Below are 17,568 nucleotides of genomic sequence, written 5' to 3'. Positions count from 1 at the left end.
GACACTCCTGTCATCTCAACAGTTGCTTGGGTGCTTAAGTTGTTGGAGTGCTTGATTGAGTGCTTAAGCTGCTTGGCGAGCCTCTTCGTGCTTCTTTTGCAAATCATGGCGATACAGTGGACAACGCTCCCTTTTTTTTTTTATGTACGCAGTTTGGTATTACAGGAGATCACGTTGATTCACATTTCTGTGCGCTGTACTTTCATTATATTAATATGCTCTATTAATATACCAACAAAAATATACTTGTTATTAAAAAAAAAAAAACGTCGAATCAAACATCGTGTTTGGAGGTCTGCCATGTTGAACTGTAGCCTTGCAAGTGAAAGTCTGACATTTTGTTTGCTCGCTCTGGTTTGCACATTTCGATAATTTCCTGCTTGATTTTCACTTTTATAGAAGGCTATTTAAAGGTAAATATTTGTGGTTGCTGTTTTTGTGCCAAATTGAAATTATGTGAACAATTTGACTGTCCACTTTGGGGACAACTTATTTATCGGGTCCACTCCACTTGTATTTACATTTTAGAGGACCCTCAAGGTGCTCCACACGAAATTAAAACAAATATGATGAAAATGGATGTTTACAAATGAAATCACATTGTTATGTGAGTTCTGCTGGCAAACATAACAAATGATTGCACAGGCATGCAGGCAAGATGACACGTTTCCTGCGTGGTTTGTCTATGCCATACGTGATTGTACTAATTGATGGATGTAATTGTACTAATGGAGTATGCCCCCCCCCCCCACCACGCCTCCCCCCACCGCCTCCATCCCCACCCACCTCTTGTCTACGACCCTCCCCTGCCACTTCTCCGTTCCTCCCCTACCACTCCCGTACACTACCCTCCCCATCCACTCCTCCTTTCCTCCCCTACCATTCTCCATCCCCTTCCCCTACCTTTCTCCTTCCTTCCCCTCCCTTTTCCAACAAAGTGAATTGATCATTAGCTTTCCAACCAAGTAAATCGATCATTAGCTTTCCAACCAATTAAATCAATAATTATCTTTCCAACCGAGTAAATCGATAATTTGATTTCCAATCAAGTAAATCCATCATTACCCTTCCAACCGAGTAAATCGATTATTACCCTTCCAACCGAGTAAATCGACAATTTTATTTCCTACCAAGTACTGTAAAATGATTATTAGCTTTCCAAGCAAGTAAATCGATAATTAGCTTTCCAACCAAGTACATCGATAATTAGCTTTCCAATAAAGTGAATCGATAATTAGCTTTCCAATAAAGTGAATCGATAATTAGCTTTCCAACCAAGTACATCGATAATTAGCTTTCCAATAAAGTAAATCGATAATTAGCTTTCCAATAAAGGAAATCGATAATTAGCTTTCCAATAAAGTAAATCGATAATTAGCTTTCCAATAAAGTAAATCGATAATTAGCTTTACAACCAAGTACATCGATAATTAGCTTTCCAATAAAGTAAATCGATAATTAGCTTTCCAATAAAGTAAATCGATAATTAGCTTTCCAACCAAGTACATCGATAATTAGCTTTCCAATAAAGTAAATCGCTAATTAGCTTTCCAATAAAGTAAATCGATAATTAGCTTTCCAATAAAGTAAATCGATAATTAGCTTTCCAGGCAAGTAAATCGATAATTAGCTTTCCAACCAAGTACATCGATAATTAGCTTTCCAATAAAGTAAATCGATAATTAGCTTTCCAATAAAGTAAATCGATAATTAGCTTTCCAATAAAGTAAATCAATAATTAGCTTTCCAACCAAGTACATCGATAATTAGCTTTCCAATAAAGTAAATCGATAATTAGCTTTCCAATAAAGTAAATCGATAATTAGCTTTCCAATAAAGTAAATCGATAATTAGCTTTCCAATAAAGTAAATCGATAATTAGCTTTCCAACCAAGTACATCGATAATTAGCTTTCCAATAAAGTAAATCGATAATTAGCTTTCCAATAAAGTAAATCGATAATTAGCTTTCCAATAAAGTAAATCGATAATTAGCTTTCCAACCAAGTACATCGATAATTAGCTTTACAATAAAGTAAATCGATAATTAGCTTTCCAATAAAGTAAATCGATAATTAGCTTGTAGCGACCCATGGGTCCCCCAAGCGAGACCAGCAACAGAATCTCCTTGCTCCAGCCGGTGACGTAACCGGCGGGCAAACCACGGCGCCGGGGTGGCCGGTCACGTGACCACCAAAGCGTGCCGTGCATGCGGTTATAATCCTTTGCACCTGTCGGTCACGTGACCACCAAAGCGCGCCTCGCCTGAGAGGCGTGGCTTTCGGTTTCGGTTGTGGTTTCTGGTTGTGATATATATGCAGCCCGATAAACGGGCTTTTTAGAGTTCCCGAGTTGGTTTTTACAATAAACATCTTCTCGGACGAGTTTGTGTCTTGCCCGTCACTTCGTCCGTCTCAAGCAAGGGCCCTGCTCTTCACTGGTGACCCCAAATTTACGACACGCGATGGACACCGCAGTGTCCCTCAAATTGCCCACCTTCTGGGAAGCACATGCCGCCGTCTGGTTCGCGCAGGCGGACTCCCAGTTCGCCCTGCGTAGCATAACGGAGGACGCCACGCGATACCATTACATGGTCGCCGCGCTTGGCTCCGCGACCGCCGCCCGCTGCCTGAGCTTCCTGCAGAACCCGCCCGCTGACGGCAAGTACGACGCCATCAAAGCACTTCTTCTGGGCACTTTCGCCCTCTCCCCGGCTGAGCGCGCATGACGCCTGCTCGACCTTCCTGAGCTCGGCGATACGCGCCCGTCCGAACGCATGGACTACATGCTCGCGTTGCTCGGCGAGCACCCCTCGGATTTCCTGTTTCGGGAGCTTTTTCTTCGCCAGCTCCCGGCCCAGGTACGGGTCGCCCTGGCAGGCACGACCATCGTGAACCCCCGCGACCTTGCCAAGGAGGCCGACAAGATCGATTCGGCAAGCCAGCTCGCCGGAGCGGCGAGCCAGCTCGTCGGGGTGGCGGCCGGGAGCCCTCCTGCCCACCCGGCCGGCACCCACGACGCAGTTTCCTTCCCGGAGGCCGCCGGGCCGGCGCGACTGGCAGCGGCGACGCCGCGTCGCCCGGTCCCGACGCGTCGACCGGAGCCCCCGCCTGACCCGGCCTGGTGTTATTTCCACGCCAGGTTCAGGCGGCAGGCCCGATCATGTCAACCCCCGTGCACGTTCGGCAAGTCGGGAAACGGGCGGGCCGGCGTTCCCTACCAGCAATGAACGCCGGCCGTTCCGGAAACCTGCTATTCATCGCGGACCAAGCGTCGGGGCGGCGCTTTCTCTGCGACACCGGCGCCCAGCTGAGCGTCATTCCCGCTTCGGCGGAGGACAGGCGGGCCGCCATTTGCGGCCCCTCCTTAATCGTGGCCAACGGCTCCGCCATCCGCACCTTCGGCCCACGCACCGTCGCCCTCCGCTTCGGCAGCCAGCTCTTTCACTTAGGAGTTCGTGACGGCGGACGTCCCCATGGCTTTGCTCAGGGCCGATTTTCTGTGCGCCCACAGGCTGCTGGTCGACGTGAAACGCCGGCGTCTCGTCAACGCCTAAACTTTCAGCTCCCTGGCATGCGCCTTGAGCCGTTCCGCGCCCACCGAGTTTTCCTGCGTCCTCCCATTGGCAGACGACTTCGCACGTCTCCTCGCGGAGTTCCCGGCCCTCACGCGACCGACGTTTTCGGCCATCGCGGTGCGTCACGGCATCGAGCATCACATCCCCACTACGGGCCCGCCGGTGTACGCCCGGGCTCGCCGTGTCGATCCCGCCAAACTCGCCGTCGCCAAGGCCGAGTTCGCCACGCTGGAGCGCCTCGGCATCGTGCGGCGCTCCGACAGCGCCTGGGCCTCGCCGCTGCACATCGTCCCGAAGCCGGGGGGCGGATGGCGGCCATGCGGCGACTACCGCCACCTTAACGACGCCACTACCCCCGACAGGTACCCCGTCCCGCACATCCAGGATTTTTCCGCCCGGTTGGCGGGGCGGACCATTTTTTCAAAAGTGGACCTGATTCGGGGGTACCACCAGGTGCCCGTCCGCCCGGCCGACATTCCGAAGACGGCCGTTATTACACCTTTCGGCCTCTTTGAATTCCTCCGGATCCCCTTCGGCCTCAAAAACACGGCACAGGTGTTCCAGCGCCTGATGGATGGCGTGCTGCGCGACTTGCCGTTCCTCTACACTTACCTGGACGACATCCTCGTCGCCAGCAGGTCCAGAGCCGAGCACCTCCTCCACCTCCGGACGCTGTTCGGCCGCCTCAGCGAGCACGGATTGATCGTCAACCCGGCCAAATGTCACTTTGGTGCGGCGACGGTCGACTTTTTGGGCCACCGCATCACCCGGACCAGCGCCGTGCCGCTACCGGCCAAAGTCGAGGCCATCGCCGCTTACCCGCGCCCCCGCTCCGTCAAGGCGCTGCAGGAGTTCCTCGGGATGGTGAACTTTTATCACCGCTTCGTGCCCCGTGCTGCTCAACTCATGCGGCCCTTGTACGCCGCCCTCCACGGCCAGCTGGCGAAACGCGACGTTGTCTGGTCCACGGACATGGACGCTGCTTTTACCGGCGCAAAACGGGCCCTCGCCAACGCCACGCTGCTGGCCCACCCGGTACCCCAGGCTCCCATCGCCCTCACCACGGATGCCTCCGACTACGCCGTGGGCGCGGTCCATGAACAATGGGTAAACGGGGCCTGACAGCCGCTCACGTTCTTCAGCTGGCAACTCCTGCCCAACGAGTTGAAGTACAGCACCTTCGACCGCGAGCTCCTCGGGCTGTACCTGGCCGTCCGCCATTTTCGCCACCTCCTGGAGGGCCGCCCATTCACGGCTTTTGTCGACCACAAGCCGTTGGTTTTCGCCATGGCCAAGGTCACGGAGCCGTGGTCGGCCCGCCAGCAGCGCCACCTCTCCGCCGTGTCGGAGTACACCACGGACATCCGGCTCGTCGCCGGGAAGGACAACACCGTGGCCGACTGCCTTTCTCGAGTCGGCGCCAACGCCGTCCACCTCGGCGTCGATTTCGCCCTAATGGCAACGGACCAGGCCACCGACGGCACGGTGCAGGTGCTCCGGGTGGCGGACACGGGCCTCGGCTTGGCTGACGTCCCCTTCGCGGACACGGTCCTGCTGTGCGACATCTCTCAAGGCCGACCTCGCCCCGTTGTGCCGGTCACCTGGCGGCGGCGCATTTTTGCTTCGCTCCACGGCCTCTCTCACCCAGGCCAGAAGGCGTCCCAGAGGCTGGTGGCGGCTCATTTCGTCTGGCATGGGCTGCGACGGGACGTCCGTGAATGGGCCAACGCCTGCACACCCTGCCAGCGGGCCAAGGTCCACCATCATACCCAGGCTCCGCTGGCTCCCTTCACCGTGCCCGAGCGACGGTTCAACCACGTCCACGTGGACCTGGTGGGTCCCCTTCCCCCATCGCAGGGGTTCACCCACCTGCTTACCATGGTGGACAGGACCCCCAGGTGGCCGGAGGCCATGCCCCTCACCTCCACCACCACCGCCGACGTGGCCCAGGCGTTCATCGCCACCTGGGTCGCGCGTTTCGGCACACCAGCGGACATCTCGTCGGACCGCGGTCCACAGTTCACGTCCGAACTATGGGGCGCGGTCGCCCGCACGTTGGGCGTTACCCTGCACCGCACCATGGCCTACCACCCCCAGGCCAACGGGTTGTGCGAGCGGTTCCACCGCTCCATGAAGGCCGCACTCATGGCAGGCCTCCAGGACGACGGCTGGGCCGACCGGCTCCCGTGGGTCCTTTTGGGCCTCCGCACGACTCCCAAAGAGGACCTCCAGGCGTCCACCGCCGAGCTGGTGTACGGCCAGGCCCTCCGCGTACCGGGCGAGTTCATTCCCGACGCCACCAGCCCCTGGTCCGCCGCGCACCAGCGCACGGACTTCCAGGAGGCCGCCCGACGTTTTACCCCGGTGCCTACGTCCCCCCAGCACTCCGCACGGTGGAGTACGTCTTCGTGCGCCACGACGCGCACCGGGGGCCGCTCCGGCCACCATACGACGGACCCTTCCGGGTCCTACGACGGGACAATAAGTCCTTCATCGTCAACATCGGCGGCCGGGCGGACCGGATTTCGCTGGACCGCCTCAAGCCGGCCCACATGGACTTCGGCCGGCCGCCACGGCTGGCTCTCCCACCGCGGCGCGGCCGCCCCCCATCCACTGCACCCCCCCCCCGACCACCCGCCACCACACCGGACCCCCCCCCCCCCCCCCCGCGACTGGCCAGGTGTCGGTTCGGTCGGGTCATCCGGACCCCCCTCAGGTTGACCTTCCTGGATCAAGTCCATTCTGGGGGGGCGTGTGTAGCGACCCATGGGTCCCCCAAGCGAGACCAGCAACAGAATCTCCTTGCTCCAGCCGGTGACGTAACCGGCGGGCAAACCACGGCGCCGGGGTGGCCGGTCACGTGACCACCAAAGCGTGCCGCGCGTGCAGTTATAATCCTTTGCACCTGTCGGTCACGCGACCACCAAAGCGCGCCTCGCCTGAGAGGCGTGGCTTTCGGTTTCGGTTGTGCTTTCTGGTTGTGATATATATGCAGCCCGATAAACGGGCTTTTTAGAGTTCCCGAGTTGGTTTTTACAATAAACATCTTCTCGGACGAGTTTGTGTCTTGCCCGTCACTTCGTCCGTCTCAAGCAAGGGCCCTGCTCTTCAAGCTTTCCAATAAAGTAAATCGATAATTAGCTTTCCAACAAAGTAAATCGATAATTAGCTTTCCAATAAAGTAAATCGATAATTAGCTTTACAACCAAGTACATCGATAATTAGCTTTCCAATAAAGTAAATCGATAATTAGCTTTCCAATAAAGTAAATCGATAATGAGCTTTCCAATAAAGTAAATCGATAATGAGCTTTCCAATAAAGTAAATCGATAATGAGCTTTCCAATCATATTATCATCATTCATACGAAAATACGCCATTTGGTGTCTGTCTGTCTGTGTCGGATGAATTTTTGACGCCAATACATTCTGTCGTTACTTATCCAATCTCAACCAAACTTGACAGAATGACGAAGGGTTACATAACGAAGGTTGTAGCACATTCATTTGCCCCCATCCCCAAGGGGGTTTTCTCCCTCAAGTGGGTTTTCCCTGCGATTGCCGTCAATGAGGTTGCATGTTGAGGTGTATATCAATGTTAAATTCGCTTTATCGTGCCGTTTTTCCAAAGACGCTTTCAATAACAAAATTTATGATAATTGCATATTGTTAATGTTATTACAAAACAATATTAATACCAATAATGTCCCACTTCCCCCAAGGCGTTTTTCCTGCAGTGATAACTTGTATAAATAAATAGTTTATAGTTATAATGGCGTTTCCGAGGGAGCAACGGCTTCTACAGGAAGTAAAAATATTATACACCACAAACACGTATGCTTAGCTTTTTTAACAGTTGCTAATGCTCTTTATAACACTAAATGAAGAAATTTGGAGGAATCCCGACATCCGTGAAGTCAGGTTTACTTGCAGAACTGAGTGAAGATCTACTGTACTCTATATAACCCACAAATGTTGGGTTAATAACATGGCCCTTTCTGCCGCTACTGTGGCATTTTTCGTGGCCAACTTTTGAAACTCTCTTCTGCTGTTTCATACAAAACAAAGGGAGAAGCTCGGGTTGTGCTCATTTACCAAGCGGCTAGCTAGCGCTTGCCAAGCCAGCCATTCCTTAACGGTTTTGAATGGTGTGCTTGCTCGAATGCTTAAACCACTTAGCGATCTCTCCACAAGAAACTTGGTAAATGAACACACACCCAATGTTCTTGAGACCCGACCATAGATCGACTGTAATCTATATACTCCAAAGAGGAATGACCCTTCCTGCCCCTCCCAGAGTGAGCGGGTGTACTTGTAAAGTAAATCGATAATTAGCTTTCCAACCAAGTAAATCGATATTTTGATTTCCAACCAAGCAAGATAGCTTTCCAAACTGGTAAATCGATAACTTATTGGTGTGGCGGACACGAAAGCTCACTGGCGCGAGGGCATCATTCCGCGCACCAAGTGGGCGGCGGCCACGCCCGAGGGGTAGGCGTGGCCGCGGGATATACACCGGGCGTGCAGCCCGGAACGCTCCAGTGTTACAGTGGAGCTCTTGAATAAAGACTCTTACAACTTACCGCGTTGTCCGCTTCCTCCTTGCTTACAAGCAGCGCGCGTAACACCGCGCTTCATTGTTGACTCCGACGTTCTGGTCAGCCGTCACTGACCACCCGAACCCGCCACAGCCATGGCAACCAATGCGGTAGCGATAAAGCTCCCCGAGTTCTGGGAAGCTCAGGCGGAGATCTGGTTCCTGCAGGCCGAACCCCAGTTCAGGCTTCGAGGCATCACGGCGGACGAGACACGCTACTGCCACGTCGTCGCCTCCCTCGGGGACGGCACGGCCGCCCGCGTCGTGTCGGTCCTGAGGAACCCACCGGCCGACGACAGGTACGAGGCGATCAAGCGTCTCCTCCTCGCCACGTTCGGCCTCACGGTGGACGCATGGGCCGATCGCCTCGTGGACCTCCCCGAGCTCGGTGACATGCGACCGTCGGTCCGAATGGACCATATGCTGTCGCTCATGGGCGACGAAACCCCGAACGCGCTATTCCGGGCGTTATTTCGACGCCAGCTGCTGGCACGAGTACGCCTCGCGTTGGCCAGTTCTGCGACAACGGAACCCCAAGCGCTCGCGGCCGAGGCCGACAAGTTCTACGCGGCTTTGGACACGCAGGCGAGTTTCAGTGCGGCCGTAGCGGCTCCCGAGCCCAAAACTGCTGCGGGTGCCCACCCCTACTACGCGACGCACCGCGTCGCCGCTGAACCTCCTGCGGGTGCCCACCCCTACTCGAGGGGCGCCTCGTGGCAGCCGCCACGCCCCGCCCACCACCACCGCGGAAACCGCGGCCTCCGGCTTCGCCGCAAACCTGTTGCCATTTCCACGCTAGGTTCGGCCATGAAGCCCGGCAATGTCACCCGCCGTGCTCATTCGGCAGGTCGGGAAATGCCCGGGCCGGCCCTCGGTAGTGGCACTGAGCGCCGGCCAATTAAACAGCCTCCTGTACATAACGGACACCTTATCCGGGCACCGTTACCTGTGCGACACGGGAGCACAGGTGAGTGTCATTCCCGCCGGTACGTCCGACAAGCAGACCGCAGGCCGGGTTCCCGTGCTGCTTGCTGCCAACGGTACGCCCATTCGCACATACGGAAAACACTGCCTTTCTCTGCGGTTCGGAGGACAGGTTTTCCGATGGTCGTTCGTGACTGCCGACGTGCCTATGGCACTGCTTGGCGCGGACTTCCTTTGTGCCAATGGCCTCTTGGTGGACGTAAAGCACAGAAGGCTTGTCCAGGCTGAGACGTTCAGCTCGCTCGCGTGAGCGCTGCCCGCCTCGTTGAGCAGCTCACGGAGCGGCTCACCGAGCTGCTTGCTGAGCGGTTCGGTTCCGGCCAGCTTCATCTGCACGCTTCCGGCAGCGGACGAATTCACCCGCCTCCTCGCCCGTTTCCCGGCTCTCACGAGGCCCACCTTCTTGGCGGGGACCGTCAAGCACGGCGTGGAACATCACATCCCCACCGCCGGGCCACCGGTCTACGCCCGGGCACGCCGCCTCGAGCCGACGAAGCTCGCGGTTGCTAAAGCCGAGTTTGCTATGCTGGAGCGGCTCGGCATCGTGCGGCGCTCCAAGAGTGCTTGGGCGTCGCCGCTCCACATCGTGCCCAAGCCCGGCGGGGGATGGTGACAGTGCGGGGACTACCGCCATCTCAACGACGCCACCACCCCCGACCGCTACCCCGTCCCCCATATTCAGGACTTTTCCGCCCGCTTGGCGAATATGTCCTTCTTCTCGAAGGTGGACCTCATACGCGGTTACCACCAGGTCCCCGTCAGGCCGGAGGACATCCCGAACACGGCTGTCATCACGCCGTTCGGTCTTTTCGAATTTCTTCGGATGCCTTTCGGTTTGAAGAATGCGGCTCAGGCGTTCCAGCGCCTCATGGACAGCGTCTTGCGCGACTTGGATTTCGTCTACGTCTATCTGGATGATATCCTCGTCGCAAGCGCGTCCCGCGAAGAGTACCTCCACCATCTCCGCACGCTCTTCGAACGCCTGGGCCAGCACGGCCTGATCGTGAACCCCGCCAAGTGCCGGTTCGGTGTCGCTGAAATCGACTTTTTGGGGCACCGTGTCACCAGGCACGGGGCCGTCCCCCTACCGGCCAAGGTGGAGGCGGTGAAGGGGTTTCCGCGCCCTGCACGATCAGGGGGCTCCAGGAGTTCCTGGGCATGGTAAACTTTTACCATCGGTTCCTGCCACGCATCGCCCAGCTCCTGCGCCCCCTGCACGAGGCCCTCCGAGGGAAGCTGGGCAAAGGTGACGTCACCTGGACCGAGCAGATGGATGCGGCGTTCGTGGGCGCGAAGCTCGCCTTGGCTAACGCCACCATGCTCGCACACCCGGCGCCCGATGCACCGTTCGCCCTCACCACCGATGCCTCGGACTACGCGGTAGGTGCGGTGCACGAGCAATGGGTGCGTGGAGCTTGGCAACCGCTGGCGTTCTTCAGCCGGCAGCTTCACCCACCCGAACGCCGGTACAGTACCTTCGACCGCGAGTTGCTCGGGCTCCACTTGGCGGTCAGGCACTTCCGCCATCTGCTCGAGCGCCGTGCTTTCACGGCCTTCGTCGACCACAAGCCACTGGTTTTCGCGATGGGCAAGGTCGCCGAGCCGTGGTCGGCCCTGCAGCAGCGTCACCTCTCGGCAATGTCCGAATACACGACGGACATCCAGCACGTCACGGGGAAGGACAACCCGGTGGCGGATTGCCTTTCCCGGTCCGTTGCCCACGCGGTCCACCTCGGCATCGACTATGCCCGGATGGCGGCGGACCAGGCCGCCGACCCCGACGTCCAGGCCTTGCGGACTGCCGTTACGGGCCTCCGCGTCACCGAGGTGCCGTTCGACGGCGCGGGCACGGCCCTCTTGTGCGACGTCTCCCTCGGGCGGCCTCGCCCCATCGTGCCCGCGGGCTGGCAGTGCCAGATTTTCGACGCCATCCACGGCCTGTCCCACCCGGGCACAAGGGCCTCCCAGAGGTTGATCGCCGACAAGTTTCTCTGGCATGGCCTCCGGAAGGCCATCCGCGGCTGGGCCAGCACGTGCCTCGCCTGCCAGCACGCGAAGGTGCACCGACACACCCAGGCCCCATTGGCCCCGTTTGCGGTGCCGGAACGTCGGTTTGACCACGTTCACATGGACCTGGTGGGACCTCTGCCCCCCTCGCGGGGTTTCACCCATGTCCTGACCATGATGGACCGCCCCACCCGGTGGCCGGAGGACGTGCCTTTGGCGTCAACGACGGCGGCGGATGTCGCGCAGGCGTTCATCGCCACCTGGGTCACCCGGTTCGGCGCCCCCTCGGACATCTCGTCCGACCGCGGCCCCCAGTTCACCTCGGAGCTCTAGGGGGCGGTTGCGCGGGGGCTCGGGGTCCAGCTGCACTGCACCACGGCCTACCACCCCCAGGCCAACGGCCTGTGCGAGCGGTTCCACCGCTCGTTGAAGGCCGCGCTCCGGGCGACCCTCCGCGATGGCGGCTGGGTCGACAGGCTCCCCTGGGTGCTGCTGGGCCTCCGGATGGCGCCCAAGGACGACCTGCATGCATCCGCGGCGGAGTTGGTCTTCGGGCAACCGCTGCGGGTGCTGGGCGAGTTCCTCCCCGACTCCACGGCACCATGGTCCGCGGCGCAGGAGCGCTCCGCGCTGCAGGAGACCACCCAGAGGTTCGCCCCGGTGCCCACGGCGCACCACGGGCACCCACCTACGCACCTCGCCCCGGAGCTTCGCACCGCGGAGTACGTCTTCGTCCGGCACGACGCCCACTGGACACCACTGCGGCCCCCGTACGACGGGCCTTTCCGCGTGCTGGAGGCCGGGGTGAAACATTTCACCTTGGACATCAGCGGCACTCCTGACCGTGTCTCCATAGACCGCCTCAAGCGGGCCCACCTCGACGTGGACCACCCACCGCCGGTGGCTCGGCCCCCGCGTCGGGGCCGCCCCCCGGCGGGTGCACTCCCGGCACCGCCCGTCCCCGCCGGCACGCCGCCCCCCGAGCCTGCACCCATCCCGGGTGCAGCCGGAGGCATCCCAGCTGGCATCCCTGCACCCCGGACGCCGCCAGTCGCCAGAGGGCGCTTCGGCCGGGTCATCCGTTTGCCCCGCAAACTGGCCCTCCAGGTGCGCGGGAATTCTGGGGGGCACGTGTGGCGGACACGAAAGCTCACTGGCGCGAGGGCATCATTCCGCGCACCAAGTGGGCGGCGGCCACGCCCGAGGGGTAGGCGTGGCCGCGGGATATACACCGGGCGCGCAGCCCGGAACGCTCCAGTGTTACAGTGGAGGTCTTGAATAAAGACTCTTACAACTTACCGCGTTGTCCGCTTCCTCCTTGCTTACAAGCAGCACGCGTAACACCGCGCTTCATTGGAGTATTTGTTGGAGGAAATATTTTGTCTTGCCCTATTTCGTTCATTCGAAAATTATTTGGCAAAAGAGTCTAACATGGTTATGGTTTGAATGTGGACCCAAAAACCAGTGGAAAATCAGTTTGAATTGCAAATGCAATGGTGTATGTAAATGATGTATCAAAATGGCGCTTGTAGATCAATTCATATCCAAATCTGTGTAGCTTGATGACTGTTTTAATTCTCGGCGGAATACGCGTTGCGCCCTATTAAAGTTGTGCTGTAATGGAGAACTAAACGGGAGATAAATGCCTATGAGCAGGTTCCTTTGGCAGGGAATAAACTCCATGTTGCTTTGACAATAAGGACAATTGATTAACCTTCAACAAATGAAAGTTAACACTTTTAGATTGTTTTGAGGTTGTGCTTTACATTTAATTATTTTAAATGCGCATAATGGTTCAGATGAATGGACTTTTAACGACCGGATGACCTGCTTTGGCATCGTAATCGCATTAAGTCGTTATTGATTGTTAAAAATATACTTCCTTTCTGTAAGGGAGATGGAAAACAATCACTGACTGCCTATTTTTAATGGGACTTGATAAAAATGCATAATTCATTCTGGTGCTTTAAGACTGTTGGCAGAAAATCAAGATGTAAAATGTCACCAAGAAGTTGTGTTGGAAATTAGCAATGGACATTAATTTTACTATATCTTGTTACCTGCGTCACAAAAGGTGGATGGAGGTTATGTTTCCACCCCTGTCTGTCTGTTTGTCTGTCTGTCCGTCCGTTTGTGAACAACATATCTCAAAAAGTTGTAGACGGATTCGGACGAAATTTGGCAGAGAGGTAGTGTATGTGACAAGGAAGAAATGATTCGATTTTGGTGAAGATCCGGATTCGGATCCGGCTACTAGAATATTTTTTTGTGATTCTTCACCATTGGGGGTTCGGGTCAAAAACGATACATAGTAGGATATCTCAAAATGTTGTGGACGGATTGGGACGAAACTTGGTGGACCGGTGGGGTGTCTGACAAGGACGATTCCATTCGATTTTGGTGAAGATCTGAAAATGGATTCGGATATGGGATTTATTTAATTTTTAATGTGAATCTTCACCATTGATTGATAGGGCTAAATCCAACATATCGTTGGATATCTCAAAAAGTTATGGACGGATTTGGACGAAACTCGGTGGACAGGTTGTGTGTGTGAGACAAGGAAGAATCGATTCAATTTTGGTGAAGATCCGGATCCGGCTAGTATAATTTTTTTAGTGATTCTTCACCAATTGGCAGAAAGGGCCAAAAACGATACATACCAGGATATCTCAAAAAGTTGTGGATGGATGATTTCGATTAAATGTGATTCTGTGTTGTGATTTTCTGGTCTACTCTGGGATACAAAACGTAAACTGTTCACCTGGCGGAGGTATGCTCTCTACTGAGTGCCATTCTAGTTATAGACTTTATGTATGCAAAATGGTGGAACCCCACTACACCCACCCCACCAGTGTAAGCTACATACTTGTCCTTTGCCTACCCTCACGTTATTTTTTTTCTCTCCTCCAAAGCTTTCATTTCCTCCTTTTCTCTTTGTTGTCATCCATCATTTACTTCCTTTTACTGTATTCCTTAATTTAGTAGCCCAACCGCCCCCCTACCCAACCCATTTCAATCCAACCACTTCTCTGCATACATAATAAATAAATGACCCCTTAGGAGAATTGCCAGTGCTTTCATGCCCATACCAAGTTGCATTGAACGCATTCAAGGAGGAGTTAACCACAAAGTGTGGCCTGGCATGACATTTTGGGCCAAACCATACAGGTTTGTATCTGCCCAGAAGGTCATTAGTAAGCCAGATGGGTTCTAACCACACAATAACCCATTTGAATCATGTAACGGATTAGTTGGATCACTTTTTTTTCTGCAAACAAATAAATGGAATGATGCTCATTGCATCCGGTTGGTTGTTGTGTTTTCCTCCCATCTCGTCTGTTGGATTTGGGAGAAATTTTACATTCTCTCAACATTCACCCACATGCTTTTCAAATGATACTAGTGGGTATTTAACTGCCACAGCGAAAGTACAACTTAAGCAGCTCGAAGCAGCATTAAAAATTGCACTTTGCTTGTCCTGTAATTGGCTTGATCGTATGGAAGTTTAACTGTGGTTCGTGCTTTGCTATTCTCCAGTGTTTTATGACCCCGCGTGCGCAGCACAAAGCAGGGTTAAGAAATTGGTTCACTCTGTCTGTCTGTCCGTCAGTCTATTTCTGTGATCGAGGAATTCTTTCATTTCAATTTAATTTTATATTTTGAACGCTGAAGAACATTCATCAGGACATGAATCGGAACACGAGCCCGCAGTTAAGCAGGACTGGCTCTGAAATTGGCAAATTGCACGCAATCTCGCTCCAAGCACACATGCACACTCGCGGTAAATTGCTTCAATCTATCTGTCTGCCTGGCAGAATTGAACAGAATTGAAAATTATTCCAAACAGGAAACTAAACATAAACGACACAAACAACAGGCACGAATAGCTAATTTAACATGTTATGGTGGTATAAAAGACACTCAATGCATCAATGGCGGTAAACTCCCAAATCAAAGGGGGTTTTTTCTACAAACCATTAAAATCTTTATTTTATTTCAATTGAAGTATATACAGACTTGGCATTTAATATGGAATATTATTTTTTTCTTGACTTGGGTTTACTTTCTGAACTCATTATATCAATCTGGTGAGTTTCTTTTACGCTTCGGTGATGTCTTTGTTGAAAGAACCATGTCACTGATTGTCTTTCGCAGCAAGAAGTCAATAACAGGATTATATCACAGGTGGCGTGACAAAATGTAAGGACAGGTACATTTGACGATTGGCTTCACAATCGGGTATATAATGGTCGTTGCCTTCTGTATTAGTGGAAAACAACTGCTGCACGTCTACAAAAGTTATTGCCGCTTCCTCTGGAGATGGTCCATCAACTTGACAATGCTGTTTGTCATGGAGTGGTGGCTTTACTAAATTCTGGCATGAAACAGCATGCTATTGCTCGGCAGTATGGCATCACTCAAGGTCAGCTGTCAAAGATCCTGAAACCAAATGCTCAGAGGGGTGTCCCTACTCCAATACCGATGCCAGGACGTTCACGCAGAACCACAAGGAGAGATGATCACCAGCTGCACCGGTTAGTCTGCAATGGCCGTACCAAGTCAGCTAATCGGCTTAGGGCTGAGTGGCAGCAACTGACAAATGTGCCTGTATCCAGAAGGCTAGTCAACCAACGACTGGTTCAAGCAGGCTATCGTGCCAGGCGTCCCCTGAGAAAGCCACGCCTGACCAGACAACACAGCCAGCGCCGATTGCAGTGGGCCAGAGAGCACCGTCAATGGCAGCCAGGACACTGGAATCACGTGACCTTCAGTGACGAGTCTAGATTTCTGGTCTATCATCAAGATGGCCACGTCCGAGTGCGCAGACAAGTGCATGAAGCCCACAACGAAGATTGTATAGTGCCAAGTGTCCAAGCTGGAGGTGGTGGGGTGACCGTTTGGGCTGCTTTTCATGCAGGGGGCAAAACTGACCTGGTTGTTCTGAATGGAAACCTGAACCAGTTCAAGTACAGGGTCATTCTGGAAGAAACATTGCTTCCATTTGCTCATGCAGCCTTTCGCGGAAACTTTGTCTTCCAAGATGACAATGCACGGCCTCATCGTGCTCGCATGATCCAACACTTTCTTGCTGACCGTGGTGTAGAGCATATGGAGTGGCCTGACATGTCCCGGGATATGAATCCGATAGAGAACTTGTGGGCAGAATTAACGCGTCAAATCGACAACTTGGACCAGCAGCCTACCTCTGTGCGTGAATTGCAGCAGACTATTGTCACTGCATGGCAAGCGATTCCTGTCCAAACCTTGGCAAATCTCGTGAACAACATGCCTCGACGTGTACATGCTCTCCTGAATGCTCGTGGGGGTTACACGAAATACTGAACTGTAACTTTACTGTCCGTAATCCCAGTCATAATTTAGCTTTTGTCTTTGTTGAAAAATAATTTGGCTCACGTGCAAAATAAAGAGATACTTCTGGAAAACGTACAGGAGTTTAACACAGTACTGTCCGTGAATTGAGTTCGATATCAGTTTACATCACTTTCAAGGATCCATTTATTTGCTTCGAAATGTCAAATGTGGTTTTTGTTTCTTTTAAAGGTCACACTAACAAAATCTAGAATAATTTCAACATAATTCCAATGAACTTTTGCTTCTAAGTCATCTTGAAAAGTAAGTTCACCCCCACCAAAAAAATATTCCATATTAAATGCCAAGTCTGTATTTGAACACTAGAACACAAATTGCCTTGTTTGCATGAACACGGTCATGTTTGCCATGTTTGCCTTGAGGTCATGCTTTTTAACACTAAATTGAAAGGGAGGAAACACCCCACTAACTGACCCAAGCCTAGATCTACTGTAATCTATATACCCCAGAGAAGATAATAATATGGCCCTCCCTGCCACTCCCGTAGAGTTAGGGTTAGGGTGTACTAGTATTATAAAAACCTTATTCTGTTTGTTACTTGTAAAATGGAATCTTTTTCAAGTACAGACGAACCCCGCTATTCACAGCTCCACTATTCACGGAATCCACGTATTCGCGGTTGATAAAATGCGACCTGTTTCTCTATTCGTGGAAAAATGGCCCACAAATTCGTGGTTTTATTTCTTTTCGCAGCTGTGTTCCGCCAAATAACGCCCCCCTCCCCTATTGGTGGAAACCTCGTATCCGCGATTGATAAAATGCGACCTGTTTCTCTATTTGAGGAAAAATGTCCCGCAAATTCGTGGTTTTCTTTATTTTCGTGGCTGTGTTCCACCAAATAGCGTTTTTTCGCCCTATTCGAGGAATCTGCGTATTCACGGTTGATAAAATGCGACCTGTTTCTCCATTCGAGGAAAAATGTCCCGCAAATTCGCGGTTTTTTTCTTTTTGCGACTATGTTCCGCCAAATAGCGTTTTCCCCCTATTTTCCCAAATAGCGCTATGTTCCGTG

The 17,568-nt window shown here is 53.5% G+C and overlaps 1 long non-coding RNA gene across 1 annotated transcript in view; it reads left to right on the top strand.

Moving 5' to 3' along the window:
* LOC137437510 (uncharacterized) overlaps positions 1–17,568 on the top strand; it is a 118,898-nt gene that overhangs the window by 41,255 nt on the left and 60,075 nt on the right. The window lies entirely within an intron of this gene.

This window comes from Myxine glutinosa, chromosome 12, assembly GCF_964187855.1.
Source record: "Myxine glutinosa chromosome 12, kmMyxGlut1.1, whole genome shotgun sequence".
NCBI lineage: Eukaryota > Metazoa > Chordata > Myxini > Myxiniformes > Myxinidae > Myxine > Myxine glutinosa.
The sequence above is the reverse complement of the archived record's forward strand: the minus strand, read 5'-3'. Positions and strand labels throughout refer to the sequence as shown.